The 22,004-nt window shown below is 44.7% G+C and overlaps 1 protein-coding gene across 2 annotated transcripts in view; it reads right to left on the bottom strand.

Annotated features, from left to right (window-relative positions):
* Window positions 1-7,146: 7,146 nt before the first annotated feature.
* The window catches only part of ATOX1 (antioxidant 1 copper chaperone), a 30,587-nt gene continuing 15,729 nt past the window's right edge, over window positions 7,147-22,004 (bottom strand). Inside the window, exon 4 of one of the 2 annotated variants that reach the window (XM_064596631.1) lies at window positions 7,147-11,954. The gene's annotated coding sequence lies outside the window, so the exon portion shown is untranslated. Of the gene's footprint in view, window positions 11,955-18,437; window positions 18,662-22,004 lie in introns of those variants that run through there. The other variant, XM_064596630.1, reaches the window with a different exon arrangement.

Raw genomic sequence — 22,004 nt, 5'->3', positions numbered from 1 at the left:
CCCTGCTTGGCGGGGAGCCTGCTTCTCCCTCTGACCCTCCCCCCTCTCATGTACTCGCTCTCTCTCATTCTCTCTCTCTCAAATAAATAAATAAAAAATAAATAAAATAAAATAAACCTAAGGAAAGCTTTTATCACTATTAAGTAGAAAAAATAATCACTTGCTGTGCGGGCTGTGTGCTGTTTGTCCCTCTGGTCCACTCTCCACCACTCCGGTCTGCTCTGGGGCAGAGAGGCTGAACTGAAGCCCCCATCAGCGATTTCCCATGGTCTCTGTTGCCATCTGGGATTGGTCAACGGGGAGCATCAGTGGGAGATTGGGTAGGGAAAGCAAGAAGAGTGTGGCTGGAGGATTTGTCCCCCCAGCTCGTCCCTTGGGATCAGCACAGGCTGGCTGTGCCCCTCAGCCTGAGGGCCCAGCTCCTGTTGCACTGCCCCTCACTGGTTCAAGGAACCACTTCTCCCCTGGCCCCTCCGGCCCCATGCATTTGCTGGTCCCGAGAAACTGCACCATCCCTGTGGTTTACCTACCTGGGGCCCGCATCCATAGGAATAGCCCCTTGATTCACTTATCAGATTACTCATTTTGAAAGTGCCATTCGTCCCTGCCAGACACCTGACTGATACACTTTTCATAAACAGAAAGCAGTTGACACAGTGCTAATAAAATTATGCTATCAAATTCTAACTCACCGTAAAAAGAATGAAGAAGAATTTCTACACAATGCTATAAAATGATCTTCAGGACATATTAGGTGGAAAACAAACAAGCAACAACAAAAACCAAGTTGCAGAACAATATTTAGAATGCAAGGGAGAGAGAAATAAAAATATGCATAGTTGATCCTTGAACAACACAGGTTTGAACTGCACGGGTCCACTTACACGTGGATTTTTCTCGATGAATACGGTACAGCACGGTCAATGTATTTTCTCTTCCTTATAGTTTTCTTTTTTTTTTTTTAAAGATTTATTTATTTATTTGAGAGAGTGAGAATGAGAGAGAGTACATGAGAGGGGGGAGGGTCAGAGGGAGAAGCAGGCTCCTCGCTGAGCAGGGAGCCCGATGCGGGACTCGATCCCGGGACTCTGGGATCATGACCTGAGCCGAAGGCAGTTGCTTAACCAACTGAGCCACCCAGGCGCCCCTTCCTTATAGTTTTCTTAATACATTTTCTTTTCTCTAGCTTACTTTATTGGAAGAATACAGCATACAATACATATAACATGCAAAATATGTGTTACTCAACTGTTTATGTTATTGTCAAGGTTTCCTGTCAACAGCAGGCTGTTAGTAGTTAAATCTGGGTGGGAAGTCAAAAGTTATACTTGGATTTTCGACTGTTTGGGGGTGGGTGCCCTTAATACCCACGTTGTTCAAGGGTCAACCGTATATGTATTTGCTTATATTTTCAAAGAGAAACAAAAATTAATAGAAATAGTTCCCAGGGCTCCTGGGTGGCTCTGTCGTTAAGCGTCTGCCTTCGGCTCAGGTCATGATCTCAGGGTCCTGGGATCGAGCCCTGCATCGGGCTCCCTGCTCAGCGGGAAGCCTGCTTCTCCCTCTCCCACTCCCCCTGCTTGTGTTCCCTCTCTCGCTGTGTCTCTCTCTGTCAAATAAATAAATCTTTAAAAAAGAAAAAGAAAAAGAAATAGTTCCCTTACAGGGAGAGAAGAAAAAGGTTGTTGATAAAAGCTAGTTCTCTGAATATATCTGGTTATATAGTTCTAACTTTGTAACTATTAAATGTCTTACATAATTAAAAATACTAAAGCATATCAAAGAGGTAAAGTAAATTCTTAAAAAAGTACAGAAGCAAATGAGCCTAACTGTATACCAAGTTGGTAGCATAACCATCCTGAGAATCATTATTTCAAGTAAATTTAACAGTGTTTTAGCCACTCATCCTTAGTGAGATATATACTGAGGAATATATATATATATACACACATACGTATATATATATTTAATAGTCTTATTCCCAGTATTAATTTTAGGATAAACTAATTATATATGATAAATAAATTATGTTAATATCATTAGCAACCAACATGTACAGCCTGAGAGATCGATTTTAAAATAGAAAGTTAAATGAAAGCCTCCAGTCATCTGAGCTGGGAAATCAGCAGCCCTGAGCTCAGGATTTTCTTTTCCTCCCTTTTTTAGCACCCTTAGAAGAAACCAATCCACTGCATTACATTCCTTATTCTAAGACATTCTAGGACAGCAAATGCTCAGTCACTCAGAGCCTTGCCTTCTATAGGTACTTGATTACAGCAATCTGCAGCTAATAGTTTGAGTAACTGTTTTGCCACCACATTCCATGGACTACAGGTATCCCCTTTAGCCTGGAAACAAGGTCATGAGTGCCTTTAAATCTAATCCAACCAGAAAATCAACTCAGAAAACCCATCTTTAAGATTCTGTTCCTCAGGAGTCACTTTCAGTACCAATCTGAATCTGACTCTACAGGAAATACAAAGGGATAGAGGAACATATTTAAAATTACCACAAGGGACACCTGGCTAGCTCAGTCCATAAAGCATGCAACTCTTGGTCTCAGGGTTGTGAGTTTAAGCCCCACGTTGGGTGTGGAGATTACTTAAAAATAAAATCTTTAAAATAATAATAAAATAAAATCACCACAAGTATCCGACCAGGCAAATCAAGAATGTGGGAAATTCTACAGGATAAATAACATAATTTCTTTATTAAATAAATGGCATGAAAAGAGGTGGGGGGGCGCAATGTGTGGCCGGGAGGAACTCCAGTAGATTAAATGAGACATAAGAAGAAAGTGTAGGGGCGCCTGGGCGGCTCAGTTAGTTGAGGGTCCGACTCTTGATTTCAGCCCAGGTCATGATCTTGGGGTTGGAGGATAGAGCCCCAAGTCGGGCTCTGCGCTCAGCAGGGAGTCCGCTTGGGATTCTCTCTCTCCCCCTCCCTCTGGCCCTCCCCCTGCTTGCATGCTCTCTCTCTAAATAAAATATATAAAATCTTAAAAAAAAAGAATAAAGTGTAATGTGTGGGTTTCTTTGTATCTTAATCACATCAACCAAATGTAAATAAACATTTTTGAGATAATCTGGAAAATTTGAACATAGGCTGGGTATTGGGTGATATTAAGAAGTTACTTTCAGGGCGCCTGGGTGGCTCAGTCGTTAGGCATCTGCTTCGGTTCGGGTCGTGATCCCAGGGTCCTGGGATCGAACCCCGCATTGGGCTTCCTGCTCAGTGGGAAGCCTGCTTCTCCCTCTCCCTGCTTGTGTTCCTGCTCTCGCTTTCTCTCTCTCTCCATCAAATAAATAAATAAAATCTTTAAAAAAAAATAATAAGTTACTTTCAACGGTGTTAGGTGAGCTGAGAAATTGTAGCGAGTTTGAAAAGAAAGTCCTTATCTGCTAGCGACACATACTGAACTATTTATGGGTGTAATGGTATCATGTATGAGATTTGTTTTGAAATACTCCTGAAAAACAGTGTGTGACGGAGTTGGTATGTAACATAACCTTGATAAAATGTGGAGAGTCATTGAAGTCGGGTGATGGGCACGTGGGAGGAGGTTAGAGATTATTCTCTTTGCTTTGAAGCATGCTTGAATATTTCCATGAAACTTTAAGATAACAATATTAAATTAAATTCTGTTGCTTGTGAAGGCTCTGAGCCTAAGGTTGACTCCCTTGCTGTTAAAACAACGCTTAGCAAGTGCTAGAAAGGTGTTAGCAATTCAATAGCTCCAAACTAAGACTTTTCTCCTTGATGTGATTGGAAGGCTTGGAAAAGATTTTAAAGGGAGATAATTTCCTTATCTGTGGATTCCGTGCAATTTCATGCTAAAATACCCTTGGGAACAAAATGTGGCAAACTCTGACCTTGAGAAGCTCTGGTGTTATAAAGCCAGCCCTGGACCAAGGGGCGGGAGGCCCAGGACCCAATTCTCACTCGGTGCTGGTCTCACCGGGAATCCCCTTGCCTTGGTTTCTTCTTCTGCGAGATGAGAGTCATCAGACTCCAGGACCTCTGGGATCTCTCCAATCAGGTCAAGCTGTGATTCAGTAAGTGATCAAGGTGTCTAACAGCACATTCAGTTGACCGGCAATCATCTCCTAAACACTGTGCACTGTGCTTCGTGCTGCGATGCACCTGGGCTTAGTGCCTGCTTTCCCAGATGCACCTCATGGTCTAGCTGCAATCCGCCATTGCCAAGAGCATGTTAGCTCCTTTTTTTTTTTTTTTTAAGATTTTATTTATTTGTCAGAGAGAGAGAGAGAGAGCACAAGCAGGCGGAGCGGCAGGCAGGAGAAGCAGGCTCCCAGAACCCTGGGATCATGACCTGAGCCGAAGGCAGCTGCTTAACCAACTGAGCCACCCAGGCGCCCCATATGTCAGCTCTTCTGAAAATAGACACTGGCCTAGTGGTACATTTTGGAAGGAATATGAAGCCGTTTTCTCCCAGAGCCCCTGCCTTCTCAATGTCCTGACCTCCGCCCCAGACCGCCTGCACTTCTGAACAGCTAAGGGAGCAGCTGTAGCCTCCTTGCCACCAGGGCATGTGATGCTCAGATCGGCCACACTGAGGAGCATTCTGGTCCTGCAGCTGGGGAAGGGCCTTCCCCTCCCCACAGGTGCTAGCAGTGGGAGGAGGGGTCCCCCAGGGGGAAATCAGGGTGCTGTGACTGGAGAAGGAGTCAAGCCCCACTGCCCTTCCTATCTGAGTACTAGAATAAACATAGGGAATTTTCCTATTTCCTCTGAGAAGAGACAACATAAAGAAATCCAGTTATGGGACACCTGGGTGGCTCAGTCGGTTAAGCAGCTGCCTTCGGCCCAGGTCATGATCCCAGGGTCCTGGGATCGAGTCCCGCATCAGGCTCCTTGCTCAGCAGGGAACCTGCTTCTCCCTCTCTCTCCGTCTGCTTGTGCTCTGTCAAATAAATAAAATCTTAAAAAAAAAAAGAAAGAAATCTAGTTATGGGGCGCCTGGGTGGCTCAGTTGTTAAGCATCTGCCTTCGGCTCAGGTCATGATCCCAGGGTCCTGGGATCCAGCCCCGCATCAGGCTCCCTGCTCGGCAGGTAGGCTGCTTCTCCCTCTCCCACTCCCCCTGCTTGTGTTCCCTCTCTCCCTGTTTCCTCTCTGTCAAAGAAATAAATAAAATCTTAAAAAAAAAAAAAAAAGAAAGAAAGAAATCCAGTTATGCTTTTTAACTAACCCCATCAAGAGGAATCAGTCCAAAAAAAATTTGTTAGCCTCTCAATTTCAGTTTTATTCTCTGTATTATAGGGATAATGCTATCTATCCCCATATAGCAGTTAAGAAGATTCAGGGAGATAATTCACGTAAAAGGCTTAGCACAATGCCTGGTGCATGAAAAAGGCTCAATGAAAGGCAGTGGTTTCAGTACCCCTTGTCCACCCAGTCCAGCTCAGCAGACCCAGAAAGCAGCTCCCAGGCTTGCCCTGGAGGGTGACCTTCTTGTTGATTATCTGTGACCCCTGCTCCCAGACTCCCCAGAGGACCCAGCAAACCGTGCCTTTGCTCATTCAATTTATGGTTCCTGAGTCATTCTCTAGGTTGAATGCCCAAGCAACTTTGCTTAGAACTCTTAAGAAACCGGGGCGCCTGGGTGGCTCAGTCGGTTAAGCGTCTGCCTTCGGCTCAGGTCATGATCCCAGGGTCCTGGGATCGAGTCTCGCATCGGGCTCCATGCTCAGTAGGGAGCCTGCTGCTCATCCTGCTTGTGTGCTCTCTCTCTCTGACAAATAAATAAATTAAAAAAAAAAAAAAAGAACTCGCAAGAAACCAATCAAATTCTTGTTTATGTGTGTTCATTAAAATACTAATGGCCATCCCTGCAGATGCTGGGCTAGATCTGCCCCATTGTTTTTCTCGAAGACTTTCCCAGTCCCTTGGCAGACACACCTAGCCCTTCTCTCCATTAGTACTCACCCGGTCCTATCTGCCTTGTTTTAAAAAAGTGCTCTACTCTCCTGCCCAGAACAGATTATTTTACCTTGGATTTAAAGAGGCACTCCCCAGAAACTCCCTAACAATTCTAAACTCTGAAATTCCAACATCAGTGGTTTTTTTCATCACCCACGTGGTCAAGACCAGTATTCTCAGCTCACCTCCAAAACTCTCCAACACCTGACCTCAACCACCACCATTATCATTTTATGTGACCTGTGCCTGATTCATACTTTGTGATTATTCTCTGTAAGAACACTTACCCACTTCTTGGTTTCTCCCAAGTTCAACAAATCCTTGCTGGACTTTAACTGTTTCTTTCTTTCTTCTTTTTTTTTTTTTTTACTATTACTTTTTTTCTTTCTTTCTTTTTTTTAGTAAGCTCTATGCCCACCTCATGACCCTGAGATCAAGAGTCACATGCTCTACCCACTGAGCCAGCCAGGCAGCCCTCCTTGTTGGACTTCAGGCAAGTCCCTTCTATGTTATAATCTGATAGGCATTTCATTTGCCTCCAGAAATCAGGCAAACCTTAAGATTTTGTAAGTAGGAAGTTTAACTCACAAGGGTGGGGTGGAGCCTGTGGTAAAGCAGAGAATACCTGGCCTATCTCAAGCCATTCAAATTCAAAATGCTTAAGAATACATCACTTCTTGGCCTTTTGGCTAAAATCAAGTGTAAAATGCTTCAGAATACAGTGAAAGCTAGGCAAAATACATCTTCTGCCCTGGGACCTTCAGAAGATCATTGTTATCAAATTCATTAATAATATGTCCCAATTCCAAATGAAATTAGACACAGGATCGCATTATAAAAATAAATAAAAGTAGTGTTTTTTTCAAAATAAGTTTTTTTTTATGATTTTAAACATATTGCTTTATTTTTGTTTTAAAACCAGCCAAAGAGGGCGCCTGGGTGGCTCAGTTGGTTAAGCGACTGCCTTCAGCTCAGGTCATGATCTTGGAGTCCCGGGATCGAGTCCCGCATCGGGCTCCCTGCTCGGCGGGGAGTCTGCTTCTCCCTCTGACCCTCCTCCCTCTCATGCTGTCTCTCATTCTCTCTCTCTCAAATAAATAAATAAAATCTTAAAAAAAAAAAAAAAAAAAAAAACAGCCAAAGAGAAGAATAGGCATTGATGATCACAAAAACTTGAAACTGAAGCTGGGTTTTGGATGACAATTGCAGACTTGAATCAGCTTCAGCAGCCAATTCACTGAACAATAATTTATTGTTCTGATATTGAGAAAAATACCAACTTGAAGAGATAATAGATATACTTGAAAATGGTCACCATTTTTAAACAGCTCTCTTTGAAACAGAGGATATTTTGCAATTAAACAGGGAATAGAGGAGAAATTTTATTCCACAGTCTGCACAAACAAGTTAACTTCATAGCTGACCCCTGATATTTTATATACTTTTCTTTCTTGGGAATAAAAACTCTGATTTTAACTGGGTATATGACGAACTGAATTTGAAAAACTGAATTTTTCAGACTCCTTTGTGGGTAGGCCGCATGACTATGTTCTGGCCAAAAGAGTATAAGCAGTGGTACCATTTGCAATTTCTGGAAACGTCTTGCTGACAGAATGTAATTGGGGTGGGTGGAGTTTAAGCAGCTATTTGGAACATGAGGTTTAACCCCCAAGCTGAGTGTGGCAGAGCAACAAAATAGAGTAAATCTAGGTGGTTGTGATCATGGAGCCACAGTCCTAGCCCTTGATCACTTTCTTCCACATTTTGTTTATATGAGAGCAAGACAAATTTTTACATAAGACATTGCTACTTTTGGTTTTCTGTCATTTGCAGTTAAACCTGACTGATGGGAAAAGTTAACCGATGAGGGCCTAGAATGTGGTAAAACTTGTTATGTAGGGATGCCTGGGTGGCTCAGTTGGTTGGAGTTTTGCTTTCGGCTCAGGTCATGATCCCAGGGTCCTGGGATTGAGCCCCAGGGCGGGTTTCCTGCTCAGTAAGGAGCCTGCTTCTCCTTCTCCCTCTGCCTGCTTATGCTCTCTTTCTCTTTGTCAAATAAATAAATAAAATCTTAAAAAACAACAACAACAACTTGTTATGTGACATTACTTAAGATTTAAGAGTGTCTTATTTGAGATTTTCAAGTAAACTTAATATCTAAAACATTAAAGGGTAGCAGAAATATGCTACTTCAAAATAGGCCACAGTGATGTGGGGTGGTGTGTTCTGCTACCCTTCACAATGGTTCTCAAACCTTTGGTCTCAGGACCCCTTTATTTTCTTAAAAATTATTGTGGCCCTTAAAGAACTTTCATTTAGTGGGCTATAAAGATCAATATTTACTGCATTAGAAATTAAAGCTAAGATCTTTTTTTTTTTTAAGATTTTATTTATTTATTCATGAGAGATAGAGAGAGAGAGAGAGGCAGAGGCAGAGGGAGAAGCAGGCTCCCCGCGGAGCAGGGAGCCCGATGCGGGACTCGATCCCAGGACCCTGGGATCATGACCTGAGCTGAAGGCAGACGCTTAACCGACTGAGCCACCCAGGCGTCCCAAGCTAAGATCTTTTTTAAAACACAAGAATGTGCAAAGATATCAGGTGTCAGAGCTGCGTGTCATGTAACCTCTGGAAAACTCCACTGGACACTTGTGAGAGAATGAGAATAAAAAAGGCAAACAACATCTTAGTAGTATTATGAAAATAGTTTGGACCTTCAAAGGACCCCCCAGGTACCCTGACCACACTTTGAGAACCACTGACCTAAAACATGAAATTTTAATCAAATGTTTAGGAAGCTCTCCCACACCTTCATGATTTAAGAATCTCTGAACATAAGGATGCTGAGGTTTGGCAGGAGAATATTTGTTTATGATTTGTTGGGTTTGATTTGGGGCCACCGGCATCCATTTCCCCTTCTTTGGGAACTACGCCTTCATTTCCTTCTCGGGTAATACCTTCTCCTGCACTTAGTCCAGCTTTAAAAAAAGAGCATGAGACTAGGCTAAGCCATCCCATTCTCCACGGCCGCAGGAACAGTTTCAGGGAGGAACACGAGGTGGAATGCAACACAGAATCTGGCCTTTTCCTCCTGGGCTGGACTAGGAGTGGAGGTCAGATCCAAAAGTAGCAGCAGCCTTCCTGAGCTCACACGGAGGCCTGCGTGAGCAAGAAGCCCACGTGAAGGAGGACAAAGTGGAGAGAGACAGAGACAGAGATAGAGATTGGCCCTGGGACGCTGGCCTGGGCCCCTACACCGGCCTGGGGCAGACGCCGTGACTTGTCTGCTCTTTCGCTGACTAATCAACAGACCCTCAGTTTTGCTCAGGGAGCTGTATGTCCAACCCCAAATACTCCACTTCCTAGACTCCGTGGTAGTGCAGGGAGGCCACGTGACCTGCTTCTGGCCAACGACTTGTAGCAGAAGTCAGTGCCTGGGGCTTCTGGGCAAGCCTGTGGAGGGAGACTCGTCCGTTGTCCCCTTTCTTCTGGGGGTGCAGGCCACCAGGGCTGGCTGACCCAAGCAGCTGTGGCAGCACTGTGGACTTCTACTCTGCAGCATCCCAAGATGGCCCAGTGCTTTGCAAAGTGCAATACAGGCTTTGGGAATCGAGTTTCTGTGACACACAGCCGAGAGCAATCCTTACGTGGTATACAGCCCTGTTCCTCAACTTCTTGCTAACAGAAGCCAATCAATCCCTTTTTGCTTCTTGCTCTTTTGGGTTGGGTTTCCTGTCGCTTTCAAGAGAAGAAACCAGATTTCTGGCTCTGAGGAGGTCTCACGTTTATTCAGCAGGCACAGAGCCATTTCTCGTTGTCTGTGAGACAAGGTGAGCCACAGTGAGACCTTTAAGAGAAAGGAGATGACCTTAGTGGCAGAGGAGACTCACCCTCTGGCTATAGAGAAACATCAAAGCAGGCTGGGAGAGAGGAAGAAAGATACCAGGCAAGGAGCAGCCTTAAGGGGAGGAGAAAATTGGTTCCAGCTTCGGAAAGGGGCTGAAGCAGTGTCTGGAGCTGCTGTCTGAGTCACAAGCATAATTTTGATGACTCCACAGCCAAGTTATGTAGGGGAGGCTCCTCCAACTTTTAGCAAACTCTGGCCCTTACTCTCTTGAGGCATGTGAAGAACTATATTCCTTCAGGGGCTGGGCCTCTAGAATTTTTCCTCTTTCCTGGAGAGGGTCAGGAAGGAGGGGATGGGGAAAAATTATTATAGAGGCACCTGGGTGGCTCAGTCAGTTAAGTGTCCAGCTCTTGATTTCGGCTCAGGTCATGATCTCAGGGTCATGAGATCCAGCCCCATGTCAGGCTCTGAGGCGCCTGTGTAAGACCCTCTCTCTCTCCCTCTCCCTCCTCCTCCACTGATGTGCATGCTCTCCCTCTCTCTAAAAAAAAGAATTCATGTAAGCATGGGCAAATTCTGGAGTCAAGAAATCTGATTCTAAGTCCTAATTCTGCACCAAATTGCTAGGGATCTTGAACAGTGTAATTTTTCTGGGACTCAGTTTCTTCTTACGTGAAATGGTCATGAGAATAGTGATCTCATGGAGTTGTTGCAAGGATTAGATGAGCTATTAAAATTTAAGAGGAAAGAATTATGTAAGATGTGACCATTGCAGGACACTGGGTAAAGGATACATGGGACCCCTGAGTACTACTGTCTTTTCAACTTCTTGTGAATCGATGGCTAGTTCAAAATAAGAAGTGCTAAAGAGGCGGTTTTTTTAGTTAATAGGAAGGAAGGAAGAGGCAAAAATCCACAGGTCCCACGTGTGGGGTTTTGCAGTTTCCTGGCAGTTAGGCAATAGGAATGAAGAGATGAAGGAATCTGACAGAACAGAAATGGATTTTGTATGGATTATTAATTAAATCCTTTTTAATGCTCTTAGAGATAGAGAAGTAAAGATTATAGAGCTTCTAAAAATGACTTGTGACTGTGGGACTTTGTTTTCTTCCACTGGGACTCTGCACAGACTGGGCCATGTGAAGCTCTGCGATTTTCCAGGGTGATGCTCTTGACAGAGACAGGTCAGTGATGCTGATGGCCTTTCACTGTCCCAACCCCCCTGTCCTCTGAACGGGCTGCCCAGCATGCCCAACCCCCACCAACATTCCTCTCAGAAAGGTGGTCCGCCTAAGGACAAAAACAATACCTTCGGCCCCTGGGCCCTTCCAGAACCTTCTCGAAGATAAAGTCTCTCAGGCCCATTACCTCATCCCATCATCCTTCCTTGGCCTCTGGAGTGGATTAGAAGCTTCCTGTGCTGGAGGACAAGGAGAAACCTGAAGAGCTGGGGTGAGCTAAACAGCTCAGGTCTCCACAGCAACTCCATGGTGCTCTAAGTCCTGACAGCTTCCTGTTGTCCATTAGGCCGGACAATTCCTCAGCTCCTTTGCCCAGGGAAAAGTGAGTGATAACAGGCAGAAAGGCCCTGGGGCTGTGGTGGCCCTGTATACAACACAGAAACCTGTCACGGAGGGGGACCTGCTGCAGGCGTTCAGGCAAGGTCCAGAGACGGTCCAGAGATGGGGGAGGTCATGAGATGTGTCCCCACACCTAAGGTCAGGATGTTTGCAGATCCTGATGCTCCATTTGGTCACCTTTGCAGTGTTGGAGGATGGCTCACACAGACAGCGTAGGACATACAGGACAGGTGGTCGTGGTAAATTTGAGGGACGGGCTCTTGCTCTGCTGGAAAGTTTGGTATCCACACCTCAGGGCACGCTATTCCCTGTGCTGAGACATCTTGAATTAGACATCAAGCTGCTGCTGACGGAGCACAGACTGGGGGCAAAGGGGGTCTGAACGGATGTGATACCCGAGGGGTGATGAGGTGCTTCTGCTCCGTAGTAGTCTGTCCTCCTCACTCCAAGACCATTAGTGGAAGGCAGTCGTTCTTAGCATAGAGGTCAAAGAGCAGGCTCTGCAGGTGCACTGTCTAAGTCCAAACTCTGATCCAACACCAAGGAACAGTGAGGCCTTGGGCAAATCGAGGTTGCAGTTTCCTGGTCTATAAAATGACCAAAAAAGAAAAAAGAAATTGAACCTATCTCTCAGGGTTTTCATGAGGATTAAATGAGATCTTGCATGTGATGTGCTTAGCCCACAGCCTGGCACATGGGACATGTACATTAAATTAAAGCTATTGTAATTAGTGGTGATGGAAAGCATCTGGACAAGTCAGTACACGGCCCCGCCCTGCTATAAGTTGCTGGTGACCTCAGATAATCTTCTCAACCTCTCTGGATCCGTGCCTCTTCCTCTGAAAATATGAAAGAGTTGAACCAAAGCTAGGCCCTTCTACTATAAAGAGCTCTGAAAATCTGGAGGAAGTCTGAGCCACTCGCAGCTAATTCACAGCTAATTCACAGCTAATTCACAGGAAATTTCAGTGCCTCAGTAAACTACACCTCCTCTGGGGAAGCAGCTGAATGACAGGGTGCTTTTCAAGATATTTGGCCAGGGTGTGATGACTCAGAAGAAACAATGAGCACAATTCTCAGTCCTGAAGGTAAGGAGAAGTCCCCTGCCAGTCCCCAGAGAGAAAGCCCTTCATAAGCTCATGGAAGGGGGCAGGGCTTTCATAGAACTCTAGAATGTCAACGCTGGAAAAGCGCTTAGGGAGTTTCTAGTTCAGGGGGTTTTAAGCTGCGTTCTGAGTGCTTCTACAGTGCCATAAACTATTAATATTCATCTCATTTTGCATACCTCAAGCTATATTTACAACTATGACTGAAAAACAGCAAAGACACCCACATTACTCACCCATTAATTTTAACACATCAGAAACCATAATCCATTAATATATTGTGGCAGATTCTGCTGGTAGTCCCCCTAAATCTACTCTTTCATTTTTACCTTTGTTGTGGAAACTGCAGTTGGGCGGGTCCATGGCCACTCAGATTAAAGACTACATTCCCCAGCCTCCCTTGCAGCTAGGTAAGGTTTTGTAATTAAGGTTTGATCATGGGATGTAAGCAGAGGTTGTGAGTGCTACTTCCAGGGGTTCAAGTGAGAAGGTGCCTTTCTTCTCATCCCTCTTCTTGCTGGATCTAACGTGGACATGATGGTGGAGGTCAGTCAGCCACCTTGGGCTCTGGATTGGAAGTTTAGTGTTGAAGATGGGGGTGGACAAAAGAGAGAAGGAGCCTTGGGTCCTTGATGATCACTGAGCTCATCCCTGTTCACCTGAGTGCCTTGGACAGCTCACCTCAGACTTGATTTACATGAAGGAAACATAAACCTCTATCTTGTTAAGCCACTTTTACTTTGGAGTTTGTGCCTTTTGCAGCTAAACCTAACTGACACAGTTGTGTTCTCAGTGATTATAACATATTAGTAACATTTTTATAGTTTACTGAAAGATTCTTTTTTTTTTTTTTTTAAAGATTTTATTTATTTATTTGAGACAGAATGAGAGACAGAGAGCATGAGAGGGAAGAGGGTCAGAGGGAGAAGCAGACTCCCTGCCGAGCAGGGAGCCCGATACGGGACTCGATCCCGGGACTCCAGGATCATGACCTGAGCCGAAGGCAGTCGCTTAACCAACTGAGCCACCCAGGCGCTCAGGTTTACTGAAAGATTCTAAGGAAAACACTACTTGTAACTCCCACTCAGGTCAAGAAATTTGCAGCCCTCTGTATGCCTTGACCCAATGACAACAAACTACTTGCCCCTAAAAGCACCTCTATCCTGACTTTTATAGTAAACACTTCCATAATATAATGATGTAATATTACCTTAAAAACACTTTGGTTAAAGAGCACTTTTATCTGTTTTAGATGGGATGACTCTTAAGACTTTGACAGAAGTCTTCCTCTGATCAGAAAGTTAGAAAATGATTGAAATAGTCTGACCACCTCATCTTACAGAGGAAGAACGTAAGGCTCGGGGAAAGGAAAAGCTTTCTAGTATCAATCAGCAAATTAGTGGCAGAGCGAACGAAGACTCAAGTTCTCTCTGACTCTTTAGCATTTCATTTTCTAGTTCTTTCCAGGAGAAAGGACCCTAGATACAAGGTACCAACCTTATCCAGTGACTCAAGGATGGGAAAGAATGGCCAACACAGCCTCTATTACAGGACATTCCATCCTCCAACACCGAATCTGGCTCTTGCCACATAGATCTCAGGGCAGAGAGGTTGCTGAGGACCTTGGCAATGGTTCTTCCCAGATGGCTTTGCCTTTTAACCTAACAAAATGCACCAGCAAAGGTCACGGAGGAGTCACAGACAGAGGCCACACAATGGAGATGATAATGAAGTGGGGCATCTCTCCCATGGTGCTGTGTGCGCTGAGCCTGACACACAGAAGCCCCAGAGATCACTGTGGTGAAGTATGATGCTGAATCTCTGGGACCAGAAGAACTGAGAGGCAGAGATGCAGGCTGAAGCAAGCCCAAGCTCTTCTGCCATATTCACTCAACTGTTTTCACCAGCGTGGGGCTGCTCCTAACTCAATTCCAGAGGAATCACTCATGCTCATGAAAGTCAATTATTTTTAAAAATGCCCATCACACTTTTTTGTAGGACATGGCAGAACCCGATAGCTCTCACTGGCCAGATTCCATAGCCCCCTCTGTCCCAGAGTTTTGGATGGTTTACAGGTAGGCCTGTTGGCTTCTGCCTTTTCCTATGGACTAGAATTAGCAAACACCATTTAGTAAAGATGTTACTATGTGTTCCCTGAGGGGGCAGGGGATATTCCAAGGACACAACGCTTAGGAAACAATGTATACTTCATCTCCCTTTTAAAGAGTCAGGAAGTACAGTGTCAGCAGAGTGAAGGCTCTGAGAATCCCCACAGTGAAGACTTTTGCTTGATTTTTTTTTTTTTTTTTTTTTTAAAGATTTTATTTATTTATTTGAGACAGAGAGAATGAGAGAGAGAGAGCACATGAGAGGGGGGAGGGTCAGAGGCAGAAGCAGGCTCCCTGCCGAGCAGGGAGCCCGATGCGGGACTCGATCCAGGGACTCCAGGATCATGACCTGAGCCGAAGGCAGTCGCTTAACCAACTGAGCCACCCAGGCACCCGACTTTTGCTTGATTTTGACTGACTTGCCATTTCCAGAACTTTTTTGACTTTTGGATCTGGTGTTTCACTAATAGCATCCTGCATAGAACATTTTGGCAAGTGACGCTGCCGCCCCTTTGAAGGATAAAGGATGCATTGATATACGTGTATCACACACACCCCATGACTAGAAAATCACCTTTCTGGCTCAGGTAGCCCATCTTTCTGGAAAAGTACTGAATTATCCCCTACTCCGTAAAACTCCATTCCTTATAGCCCCAAAAAGCAATTGCGGAACTGACCTAACCCTGCCCAGTCTGGGGTGGGATCCCGGGGGATGGCTGGCTGGGCCTCGCCGCCTGGCACTGGCCTTGTTGTACCAAGAAGCCTGGCCAGCCGGCAGCCACCCAGTGTGTGTCTGGGCTTGTTTTCCCTTCCTCTCCCTGCTCTTTTTAGAACACAGCTGAATGGCTCCAGTCTCTCAGCCCTACTCCTGGCCAACACTGGACCCCTCGAAGTCTGGCCAACTCCTCTCCCACTGCCCTTGCTAAACATCCCCCTCCGCACTGGGAAGCACAGCATTGGGCTGTTTTTCTCCCTCGTGCACCCCAGGAAGCCTCTCCTGTGCCTGGGCTTCTTTCCCAGACCTTGGCTGCCAACCATTTTAAACTCATCCTTAGCGCAGTCAGTCACCTGAAGAAAAAGAGACTCACAGAGAGCCCAAGATGAAAGAGTCTTTAATCTTGTGGCTTTTTGAGTTTTGTTTTTAGCAGGAAAGCCTTATTTTCAAAACAAACAATCATGCGGAATTTACCAGTTTATAGAACAAATAAGCAAGGACATTTATGGCAGACTTGTTTGTTCCAGCAAAACTCTAGAAAGAAACAAAATGTCCATTAGTAGCAAGCGGGCTTAATAAAGTTATGGTAAAGTCGTACCCCGGAATACTACACGGCCACCTAAAAGCGTGAGGGAACCCCCAACACTAGCAAACGTCCTAGGAAAATCCGTATTTTGGATAGACAATATTTGGCTAATGAGTTCATTTTAGGAAAAAGTGAAGAGGGGTTTCCGGGACACAGGACTTTTAAGTGATAAGATTGAGAAAAATCCCAGGCAAAAAGATGAGTTGGTCACCCTATGCTTAACAGAAATTAAGACTTTGTTTTAGAAAGAAAAGATACAAGTATATTTGTATATTTGTAAATTCACAAATGAAATTGAACCAGTATTTATACTATAAATACAGAGGCAAAACTGTGTGGACTGATAGGAAACACAAAACCATCTCAAGATATAGTAATAAGTAAGAAAAAAAGGCAAGGTACAAAGGTCAAGTGTGCTCTTGTTTTGTAAGTTTTCTCCCTCTCTCTCTTTTTTCCCCTAAAGGTCAGAGTGGGGGAGCAGTGGGAGATTTATTCATGTAATAAAGTAAAGCTTGTGACTTCTTATCTACTTGTGTACCATATCATAAGAAAATGGCCGGACTAGGGGCGCCTGGGTGGCTCAGTCGGTTAAGCGGCTGCCTTTGGCTCAGGTCAGGATCCCAGGGTCCTGGGATCGAGCCCCGCGTCAGGCTCTCTGCTCAGCGGGGAGCCTGCTTCTCCCTCTCCCTCTGCCTGTCGCTCCACCCGCTTGTGCTCTCTCTGTCTGTCAAATAAATAAATCTTTAAAAAAGAAAAAAAAAATGGCTGGACTGATTTTCACCAAATTCTAAGGACACGTTTGGGATGGTCTGACTTAAAATATGGGTTGTTTGGCATATGAAAACTTCATCCTAAGGAGCCTGAGGAGGACACTTCAAAGAGATAAGCCATCATTCTCCAGAGAAGCTGATCCTAGTTAGTAAAGAGAGGCCCACATAATCACCAATTGGGAAAGACACACAATATGGGTTCAGGTCCACTGACAGAGAAAACAAAGAGTGGCTTATAGTGAGTGTCCAAAATAAAGGATCACAAAGGATCCTAAAGACCAAACAGAAGGCCTCATTGTGCAGGCCTGCTCCGCACATGGGTGAGTAGAATCAGACATCTAAATATGTTAGGATGTAGGTATGTGTATCCAGATGTGTAAGGATGTAGGTGTGTGTATCCAGATGTGTTAGGATGTACTTATGTGTGTAGGTATGCTTCCGAGTGGAGCAGCTCTTCTGGTTATTAAAGCTTGCATTTGCATACCCCTGAAATTAATAATACACTATATGTTAACTAACTTGAATTTAAATTAAAAAAAAAGAAAAAGCGGGGCAGCCTGGGTGGCTCAGTTGTTAAGCATCTGCCTTCGGCTCAGGTCATGATCCCAGGGTCCTGGGATCGAGCCCCGCATTGGGCTCCCTGTTCAGCGGGGAGCCTGCTTCTCCCTCTCCCACTCCCCCTGCTTGTTCCCTCTCTCGCTGTCTCTCTCTCTGTCAAATAAATAAATTAAAAATCTTAAAAAAAAATCTATTAAAAAAAAAAGAAAAAGCTTACATTTTTGCAGACTACCCTGAAAGATAAATATGAAATTGGTAATAAGCAGTGTCTCTGTGAGGAGGAGGATCACAGATCTAAAATGAACAGGTACTTATTTTTCATTGCATAGCCTTTTGAACTGTTGGCAATATTTTCCATTTTTATATAGCAAGTGCTTTTTCTTTTAATTTATGGAATATTTCAATGTACAAAAAAAGATATAGAGGATAATAAAGTTAATATTTTTGTGTTGGGGCCCCTGGGTGGCTCAGTTGGTTAAGTGTCCGACTCTTGATCAGCTCAGGTCTCAGGGTTGTGAGTTCAAGCCCTATGTTGGTCTCCATGGAGCCTGCTTAAAAAAACAAAAAACAGGAGCCCCTGGGTGGCTCAGTTGGTTAAGCGTCTGCCTTCAGCTCAGGTCATGATCCTGGGGTGCTGGGATCAAGCCCCACATCGGGCTCCCTGCTCAGCGGGAAGCCTGCTTCTCCTTCTCCCTCTGCTGCTCCCCCTACTCTCTCACTCTGTCAAATAAATAAGTAAAATCTTTAAAAAAAAATAAAAAAACAAACAAACAAACAAACAAAAACCTTTATATCTTCCTGCAGGTTTGACAAATCTTAACATTTTGCCATATCTGGTTGTACTAGAAAACCCATAGCTCCCTTCTTGTGTCTTTCTCCTCTCATTCACACAGAACACTTTGGACACTTCTGGTCATCAGATGTGTGGGGTGTTGTGTTTTTTGGGTTTTGTTTTTTTCCCCCACAGCAAGCAATTCTTTGACACCAGCTGAGTGTCCTACAATGTAACTCAATTCTGACATTATCTATCTGAAGATAGTATCAGATCCCAGAGGTGAAAGCCTCAGTCCCACAAGACTCCCCCTACTCAAATGCCAGTCCCAAGCAGTAGATCTGTGGTAGACCCCCAGGTGACCTACAACTTCTGTTTGACTTGGCTACAAATTGGAGGTTCTCATTACTCCCTCCCCTTTGGATGTGGTTATTTACTACAACAGGGAACTCAGGGAAAAACTTATGTTTACCAGTTTATTAAAGAATATGATAAAGGCTGCATTTGAATAGCCAGATGAAGAGATACATAGGCAGAGGCCTGGGAGAGTCCCAAGCACAGGTGCTTCTATCCCTGTGGAGTTGGGGTGCACCACTTTCCATCCCATGGATGTGTGCACCAACCTGGAAGCTCTTTGAACCGCAACTCTTTCGGATTTTCTACATGGATGATCATTCATCTGTAAATAAAGACAATTTTATTTCTTCCTTTCCAATCTGTGCAACTTTTTTTCCTTTTCTTGCCTTATAGCATTATCAAGAACTTCCTGTACAATGTTGAAAAGCAGTGGTGAGAGAGGACATCCTAATTTTGGACCTGATCTTAGTGAGAAAGCTCTAAGTTTCTCACTATTAGGTAGGATGTTTGCTGTAGGTTTTTTGTAGATATTATTTATCAAGTGAGGCTGTTCCCCTCTGTTCTAATTTACTGACAGTTTCTATCATGAATGGGTGTTGGCTCTTGTCAAATGCTTTTCTGCATCTACTGATATGATCATGTGGTTTTTCTTTTTTAGCTTATTGGTATGTTGGATTACATTGAGTGATTTTCAAATGTTGAACCAGGCTGGCATACCTAGAATAGATCCCTCTTGGTTATGATTTATAATTCTTTTTAGACATCATTGGCTTTGATTTGCTAGTATTTTGTTGAGGATTTTTGCATCTGTGTTCATAAGAGATATTGGTCCATAGATTTCTTCCCTTGTAATGTCTGTCTGGTCTTGGTGTTAGGGTATTGCTGGCCTTATAGTATGAATTAGTATTCCTTCTGTTTTCATCCTCTAAGAGAGATTGTAGAGAACTGGTATATTTCTTCCTTAAGTGTTTGGTAGAACAACTAGTTAATTTTAATAAATAAGGGGAGTAGTCTTGGTAGAAAGATGCCCCACCATCTACTACTCTCTTTTTCCTGAGGTACCTGTATGGAACCTTAGATTTCCATAGAACACAGCTCGAAATCATTGATCTAGATCATGAATCAACAAATTTTTCTATAGAGGGCAAGACGGTAAACATTTTAGGCTTTGTGGGTCCTATGGTGTCTGTTGCAACTCTTCAACTCGGCCAGTGCTGTGCAGAAGCAGCCCCAGATAACAGACATTAGAGATAAAGGCGTGGCCGTGCACATTTAGTGAAAGAAGCAGGCTACAAAAATACTAATAAGATGGTTAATGCTCGTTGAATGCCTACTACACACTAGCCGCTGTAGTAAATGATCTACCTGGATTATCTTGTTTAATTCTCAGAACTGCCCTGTGATATAAATGCAGTGATCTCTAATTTATGGATGGGGAAACCATTTTTGTTTTTTTATATATACAGTTGACCGTGAACAGCATGGGGGTCAGGACACCGACCCTCTGCGTGCCCCGACCCCCTGCACAGCTGAAAAATCTTCGTATAACTTTTTTTAAGATTTATTTATTTTAGAGAAAGTTCACGGCGGGGAGGGGCAGAGGGAGAGAGAAATTCAAGGAGACTCTGTGCTGAGCGCGGAGCCTGATGCAGGGCTTGATCCCACGACCCCAAGATCAGACCGGAGCTGAAACCAAGAGTCCCACTCTCAACTGACTGTGCCACCCAGGCACCCCGAAAATCTTTGTATAACCTTTGACTCTCCAAAAACCTAACTTCTAATAACCGGCTGTTGACCGGAAGGCTTCACCTCTCCCTCCAGCCCTTCCTACCATCTCAATGGCTTTTCTGGCCTCTCTAATTACCAGGAACATAGAGGAAACCACATCTTCTGTTTAGAGCAAAAAAGGAGTTAGATACCCACAAACGACTGCCTGGTGAGGGCTATTTCCAAATTGGATCCTGGGAGGAGCAGTGACTGAGCACAGTCAAAGCCAGGTCTGCTGGTGGGTGTGGCCTGACTGGGCAGGCCCGGTCCTTCTACAGAGTGGGGAGTGGTAGGATTCAGGGACACGTCCTCAAAAATGTGAATTTTGAGATGCATTGCTGGGCACTCTGTGTGTATTACCTGTGGATTAGGTGCCACCTGGAGCCGCATCTCCCAGATGAAGAGAGATGGAGTTAACTTGCCCAGGTTCCCTCTGTTTGAGGGACTTGTCTAGCTCTTTCCATGCTGAGCCAGGAACCATGTGGGCTGGCATAGGATCGGTGGGGGTCCAGAACTGCATGGCCTTTTCCATGTTTTCTCAGCTCCCACTATCAGGAAGGCATCAACAAAGAGGCTAGTGACCAGATGGTCCGTTAACTCCAGCTCTGTCCCTGAGGAAAGGCTGAGGAGGGAATTTGGGATACTCCTCGTGAGGTAGGCCAGGGAGGGGTGATAGGCATAGGAAAGGAAAAGCATGTTCTGCCTCTGAGGAGCCACCACAGGGAAGGGCTAGACTGATGCCCCACATGGCAGGACTAACCCAGCCCCAGTCGTGAAAACTGCCAGGAACGTAAGGATGGGTTCGACACCAGATCCTTCCCTCACAGAACTGTCCAGGGCAGAACAAGCTGCTAGTGGTGCTCCCTATTACGGATGGTGTGCAGGTCAGGCCCTGGGGCCACCCATCAGAGTTAGGGGATGTGGACATTGGGTTGGATGACCACCTAGGTCTTCTCCTTCCCTAGGATCCTGTGATGGTAAGGATAGCCAAACTGAGTACCCTTTGTGTGTGTGCATTACTCACTTCACTCTAAGAAAAAGGTATTGTTATTATTCCTATTTTATAGATGAGAAAACTGAGATCCTGGGCAGTTAAGCAGCTTTCCCAAGTTCATACAGCTGGTGAAAAACCAGGCTGGGACTGAACCCATTTGCAGAGCCTGCCTTCTTATCCAAGATACAGCCGGCTTCTAGCTGTCTGGGGATCTACCATTCTAAAAGGATCAGGATGCTAGGAACCTCTGATAAGCAGACCAAGGGGAGATAGATCCTTATTTCCAGAGACTTTGATATTTTATTTCAAGGCCTTCATGAGATTTGTAGACCTCCCCCATCTTAGGTAGCAGATTAGGAAACTCATCTTGTCCACTTAAACTAAGTAGCCACAGCCCCTAAGGACATGGAAATCTAAAATCAGCTCTGACAGACACTCCCTAGAAATTGCAGACTTGAGGTTTTTAGGCGACTGGCACTAATTAAAGGAGAACACAAGAGAGGACCGTGACCCGAACCAACCGCTCACACCCACACGGTGCAATGCTGAGATTCCGTTTTTACTTTTTGTAGTCTGCCACGGCCAAAAGGAGGGAGATCGGATGTTTTTCAGATTTCAGTTTTCAAACTTCAAATTGTATAATGGTGAAACTTCTTGTTCAAACAAAAAGCTTCATTTGTGGAATGCCGTCAGCAAGCATTTGGCATGTGATGATCTTAAGGCTCACAATAGCCACATGGGGTAGGTACTATTATGACCCCCATTTTACAGGTGAGGAAACTGAGTTGCACAAAAGAATCAATAGCTTTCCCAAGTTACCATGGTTATTAGGTGGTGAAGGAAGAATTTGAACCCAGAGCTGCTGAAGTCCAGAGGATGTAGGCCTGGGCTGAAGGAGAAAGCC

This window comes from Mirounga angustirostris, unplaced genomic scaffold (assembly GCF_029215605.1).
Source record: "Mirounga angustirostris isolate CCGP_5_RB_7025 unplaced genomic scaffold, mMirAng1.0.hap1 SCAF_7, whole genome shotgun sequence".
NCBI classification, from domain to species: Eukaryota; Metazoa; Chordata; class Mammalia; order Carnivora; family Phocidae; genus Mirounga; species Mirounga angustirostris.
Note: the sequence above shows the minus strand (reverse complement) of the source record. Positions and strands in the feature narration are given on the sequence as shown.